The sequence below is a fragment of the Mya arenaria genome, chromosome 13, assembly GCF_026914265.1.
Source record: "Mya arenaria isolate MELC-2E11 chromosome 13, ASM2691426v1".
Classification (NCBI taxonomy): domain Eukaryota; kingdom Metazoa; phylum Mollusca; class Bivalvia; order Myida; family Myidae; genus Mya; species Mya arenaria.
The window spans coordinates 25,538,783-25,545,891 of NC_069134.1; positions in this window are offsets into that span (position 1 = coordinate 25,538,783).

A 7,109-nucleotide genomic window follows, 5' to 3' on the forward strand; every position below is an offset into this window, starting at 1 on the left:
TTCATCAATGTTTATGAACTATATAGGAAGACAGTCATTTCCTTAAGAAATTTTCGAGAAAAAATGAATTTTCTTTCACATGTTCAAATATTTACGAACAAGGGAACTAGTACTTTAACCTCTTTACGGTATTACTTTGTAACAAATATTGATTTTACATTACACACAAAATTGGATCTTCAAATGACTGACACCACCAAACGTGAATGCCTCTTTAATACAATGATGGATATGAACTGAACGACGGTGTCTTAGCAACTACTCTAGACATATCGAATGATACTATGCGAAGTCGAAATATTGTTATTGACGTGTTTAACTACTCAGAACCTTCAATGATTTTACCACAGGAAATCGCAAATCAGGAATTACGGTTAAAAATGGTGTACTAGTTTATAACGATGAGCTATATATGCTTAAGTTTAATAAACATTCTGTTATGTTCTGTTCTGGTTAAAAATGGTGTACGTGTTTAAAACGATGAGCTATATATGCTTAAGTTGAATAAACATTCTGTTATGTTCTGTTCTGGTTAAAAATGGTGTACGTGTTTCAAATTAAATTAAAAGAGTAACTTGCAAATATCTAAATATTTCTTACCTAAAATGACCTATCAAGCACTTAGAGTTCAAAATGAATATTCAAGCTACAAGATAATATAAATTCGAATTTGCGATCGTAATATACACTCGTTGATTAGTTCGTAACGAAAGAGAGGAAAAAACATGCTTGAAAGAAAATACTGATAAGAATGTGACAAAATCCCAATTAAATAATTCTTATCGAGACCTAAATATGAAACTCTTTAAGATCGCTATTGAAATATTCTTATCCAGTCAAGGAGTACCTAGGTAAAGTTTATTTAACTCATACACTTTAATAATGATACAATGGAAGCAACAGATATCAAGATACATTCATCGACACAAGACAACATACATCGTCACACGACGACAACATACACATACTACATAATTTTATATGTATTAAATGTCGTGTTCAATACATTTTGAGAAACCGTCTAGGAATAGTCAGATAAAAAATGATTTTGTAAATGAAAAAATGGTTTATTGAGATTATCATGAAGGCTATTGAAAGGTTAAATACTTTTAAAATGCACTATAATGAAAGTTATAGAAATCCAAAAATATTGAGCTTATTTTATACATTTATAAGAGTTATAAGGGACCTTAAGCAGCATGGGAGTTTGAGGTCAAAAAATGGATGTGTGAAGTTAATAAACGTTGCCTAACCCATCTATGTTTTCACTCAACTAATCCGTTTGTTTTCAATGAACGGCCCCGTTTAACATATCGACCGCCCAAAAGTTTGTGTGTTTGTTGTTATAAATTATGGTTGTTGTTGTTGTTGTTGTTTTCATTTTTTTATTTATTTATTTTTATTTTATTTTATTTATTTATTTATTTATTTTTTGGGGGGTGGGGGGTGGGGTGGGGGGTGGGTATGTTGTTCCGGGATCCATTTACTGCACTAGATGGATCATCTCGACAGTGGATTACGGCGGCTTCGATTTGCCAAAATATTTGACATTATATATATGATATTAAGGAGGCCGCCTTATGCTACGTTTACACTATGTTCCCGGTGGCCACGGCAGCCCCGTTTGCCCGAAACGTATTGCGCAGTGGGATTTTGGCCATTTTTGTCTACATAAACAAGTTGTGTTAGGTTGTGCTAAGTTTCCTCACCTTTTATTAAGGTAACCGTGACAAGCCGTAGGGGCGAAAAAGTGGTTCGTCCAAGGCGCACTAAGGTCCGGGCGCGGTCTACCAGGGATGCATGTACGTTGCGTCCCGGTCCGATACGTCCTGATAGGATCCCTCACGTTGTTCACGTCTTCATCCAGGTCTGATGCGTTTTCCACGTTTTGTCAAGGCCTCCTATGCATCGAACGCGAACACCGCAGAGCTTTGGATTATGTTTGTGTCCACGGTATAAAGAAAATCCCCCAGGCAACAGCAATCACTGTATCAGAATACTTCGACAAGTAAAAATGAATTCCCAAGATGAAGAAGATTTTGTGTTTTCACCGCAAATGAAACGTAACGAAACGGCTATCGTCCACCCTAGCTTGCCGTGAAAACCGTGACAAATCGAAGCACAACGTGACAAAACTAGAAAGGAACTTCAGATGCCGGGGATTACATATGATTCCCGCCCCCCTACGGACGATTTATAAGTTGTGTAACGGCCTATTACGTACTGTCACGTACTGTCACGTGTCATTGCGTTTACCCCGTTTTACTACGACCTACTACGTTATTCATCCACACCGTGGCTGCCGTGGCAATTTTTTTGACAGTTTAAAATTCTGGCCCGGCATGCACGGCAATAACGGTCTGTCACCTTTGCATATCCCGTTCCACCGCGCTGTCTCACGTTCATCCCGTTTTCTCCACGGTTGTCTAAAACGGGGCTGCCGTGGCCACCGGGAACATAGTGTAAACGTAGCATAACGCGGTCCGGTACCGCTAATTACCTGGGAAGGTGAATCTAAGTTTAATTATGTTTGAGACTTTGTGATCGGTTGTGTACTTTGTGAACATTCGTGATTTGTGGAAAGTCATTACTTTGTGAACATTTGTGACTTTGTGAACATTTGTGTCTATGTGAACATTCGTAATGACATGTATGGTCAAGTTACGACCCCGTTTCCCGCTGTCCTTAAAAGACCATGATTCACTCTGCCATCACTTAAGATTAAATAACATTCATATATAGACATTATATTTTTTGTAGATAATTAATATGTTTTGCATTTTTAACTTAACCGATTAGATATTGTGATGGTAAAGTTTAAAATAATAAATACAGTCTGTCTTGTAACGTGAACGGTCTTGATTCCTACAATGTTCATGATTTAGCGTCTATAGAAACCTAATTTGAAGGCGTTGGTCAAACTATATAACCGGGATCTTTAAAGCTGCACTCTCACAGATTTACCGTTTTGACACCTTTTTTTTATTTTTTGTCTTGGAATAAGCCAATTTTTGCGTAAATATCTGCAAACCAATGATACAAGACTGCTGACAAAAGATCAAATCGCAGATTTTCATATTTCCGTTTGAAAATTAATGGCTAAAACTGTTACTAACGGTTTAAGAAATATGCATAAAACATCATTTTTTAACTTAAATATGAAAATCTGTGATATTATTTTTGTCAGCAGTCTTAAATGACTGGTTTCCATGCATTTTTGCATAAATTGACTCGTTTCAAGACAAAAAAATAAAATGTTGTTAAAACGTTCAATCTGTGGCAGCTTTAACAGTAGAAATGTCCGTCAATTATCTGAACATGCATGATGTCTGTCGATAAAGTGTTTTGGTATTTCAAAAACACCCTCTTTCATTTTTCTGACCTGTTTCTTCACTGTGATTCCAAGAACCCAACTAATTATTGATATCGATGTTAACTGTCTGATATCGATGTTAGATATCGATGTCAACTGTCTGATATCGATGTTAGATATCGATGTTAACTGTCTGATATCGATGTTAACTGTCTGATATCGATGTTAACTGTCTGATATCGATGTTAGATATCGATGTTAACTGTCTGATATCGATGTTAACTGTCTGATATCGATGTTAGATATCGATGTTAACTGTCTGATATCGATGTTAGATATCGATGTTAACTGTCTGATATCGATGTTAACTGTCTGATATCGATGTTAGATATCGATGTCAACTGTCTGATATCGATGTTAGATATCGATGTTAACTATCTGATATCGATGTTAACTGCCTGATATCGATGTTAGATATCGATGTTAACTATCTGAAAGCGATGTTTACTTCTGCTGTCGATGTTACTGTCTGATATCGTTGTTAACTGTCTGATATCGATGTTAACTATCTGATATTGATGTTCACTGTCTGTTGTCGATTTCAACTGTCTGATATCGATGCTAACTGTCTGAATTTTAACTGTCTGATGTCGATGTTAACTATCGGATATCGATATTAAGTGTCTGATATCGATTTTCACTGTCTGATGTCGATGTTAACTGTCATATATCGATTTTAAAATATCTGATGTCGATGTTAACTGTCATATATCGATTTTAAAATATCTGATGTCGATGTTAACTGTCTGATATCGATTTTAAAATGTCTAATGTCGATGTTAACTATCTGATATCGTTGTTAGCTGTCTGATATCGATGTTAACTATCTGAGGTTGAGATTTATGACTGACTTGGCTTGTGTTATCTGGTTTAATTGATGTTTATGTTCCACGCAGTAGCTTTTACTTGTATGTCATTGTAGGTTTCACTGCAATATCAAAATCATAACAATCCAAAACACTTCAAACAAACTTTATTTTAATTTGCCTCAAGTATACCAAATTATAAATTCATGCCGGCTCGCCCCCGAGTTTAGGTAGTCGAATATCGTTCATCCTTTAAATGGTGAGCACTCTGAAATACAAAGGAGATGTACCTTAAGTACTTGAATTGAAGTTAAATAAGTAATTTCCGTGCTGTCTGCAAGCAAAAAGGGTTTGATTGCGAGCAAAGGGCAATCTCCCCCATCAACAGTTATCGCAGAGGTGGTCACGTACAACATGCACTCACATTGTTCATCCTTTTACTAAGAAAAAATGTTGTGAAATGAACCCAGGTAGAGGTTGTTGGTGATGGAGGAGGGGACGGGTGGAGGTTAGTCGCAATGGTGGAGGGGCGGTTGGAGGTTGGTCGTAATGGGGAAAGGGCGGTTGGGGGTTGGTCGTAATGGTGGAGGGGCGGTTGGAGGTTGGTCGTAATGGTGGAATGGCGGTTGGAGGTTGGTCGTAATCGTAATGGGGAAGGGGCGGTTGGAGGTTAGTCGCAATGGTCGAGGGGGCGGTTGGAGGTTGGTCGCAATGGTCGAGAGGCCGTTGTAGGTTGGTGGTAATGGTGAAGGGGCGATTGGAGGTTGGTCGTAATGGTGTTTGGGGCGGTTGGAGGTTGGTCGTAATGGTAAAGGGGCGGTTGGAGGTTGGTCGTAATGGTGAAGGGGTGGTTGGAGGTTGGTCGTAATGGTAAAGGGGCGGTTGCAGGTTGGTCGTAATGGGGAAGGGGCGATTGGAGATTGGTGATGATGGTGGAGGGGGTGTTTGGATGTTGATGGTGATGGAGGAGGGGTCGGTCGATGGAGGTTGGAGGTGATGTTGGAGGAAGCGGACGGAGCATAGTGCTGTCTGGTAGAGTTGTCTGCACCAAGCTGCAAGGTAAATGTTAAATTTCTACTTTCAACCTTACATAAGTGACGTTTCCAATGAATCTGGGGTATGGCCCAAATTGAAATTGGCCCCTGGCCATATGTATCTTAAACAGGATTAAGCTAAAGTCACTATTTTTGTTTTGGTATAATGGTTGAACTATTTACGTTCTAATGATTGTTTTTAAAAAGTAAATTATCTATACGAAAATCACAATAAAAAATAACTTCGAATGAATAAAAAGCTACTTAAGCTTAAGCTACTTGAAATTGAGGCCTGTTGATTGACCTTTTCAGAAAGGATCAATACACGAGTCTTATACGCAACTGTTACATCGCGGTATACTACACGGCCGCTAAACGCCAGCTCCACCACTTATCGATGGTGCAAAGAAAATTAGCAATGAGCTGTCGACACTTCCGTGGTGCAGCTGTGCCTAGTGTTTACTTCACACATGAGTATGATTTATATATAAATTGTTATTATTTAACGGGCATATTTCGAAAATCGGATAATGCATTACCATGTCAGAACATTCTTACTGCTGTTTGGCTTAGATTTCGTTTCAATATTGTGCAAAATTAGACATTACAAGCTTAGACACACCGAAACAAAATTCTGGCGAATGCATATTTAACTGATATGTATAGTAGTTACGCCGGACCACAACAAAACTAATGAGCACTTCTTAAAACTGAAATATGCATATATTTATAAAAGTGGTGGTGCTGTTGCTCCTGTGATGGCGCTATCGAATAGTAATGGCGCTGTCGAATAGTGGTGGCGCTGTCGAGTATGCTTTGCAATACAAAACATACATGTTCTGCTGACAATGAAATTGTAATCATATTGACTTTGGTGACAAGGCATGTTGTTCAATGCTTAAGAGGAAACTTGAAATGTGTTTTATTTATGTAAAAACCTGTAAACACTGTTATGGGAGGAATATCCATTTTTGGCAACAATGGAACATATGATTTTACCAACTATATTGTTCTGATTATATACTTGTTTAAATGGGTGATGATTATTATTTGTAACCAAATATATTATATACCAAATATATTATATGAACAAACTGTTCAGATGTGGAATAATAAAACATGCTAAATAAGTAGAATTTGGCCGGGCGACATGACAAATGGGCTACTCCATCATGCTGTAAAGCGTCCTAAGGTTAAGGATAAGAAAGACCCACTGCAAGTTAGTTTATTATATCAGTATTTTGCTGAAAACTTCATGTCAATTCAAATATCACTAATGTTTGTAGTGGGGCAATAATTTCGCAGAATTATTAATTGCGGGCATTTATATGTATATTCCAATTTATACAGTGCCATTTTAACCTGCTGAAATACGGAACTCTTGGACACACACACACGCACGCACGCACGCACGCACGCACGCACGCACGCACGCACGCACACACACACACATACACACGCCAACACGCACATGCACACGCACACACGCACGCACACACATAAACGCACGCATACATTCACTCACACAAGCACACATGCACTTACACACACACAAACGCGCACAAACACCCACTAACGCACACCCACGCACACACACACGCACACACACGCACACACACGCAAACATACACAGTTATCAAAATATAAAAAGTGTAAATAATCTGCCTTTACGAAGCTTTTATAATATTTAATCCAATTAAACCTTAGAAAGTTTAACGTGCTCTTGAAGTTCGTTTCTAAAAACTGCTTTATTTATTTGTTAAACATATGTCCGTCTCTTGTTAAACTTATTTATAAACAATTATGGGTCTGTTTTATCATCAATGTAAGTGTGATACCGTATTGTGGTTAGATACCTTTTGTTTTCCTCAGACAGACATTCAGACGGATGGACAG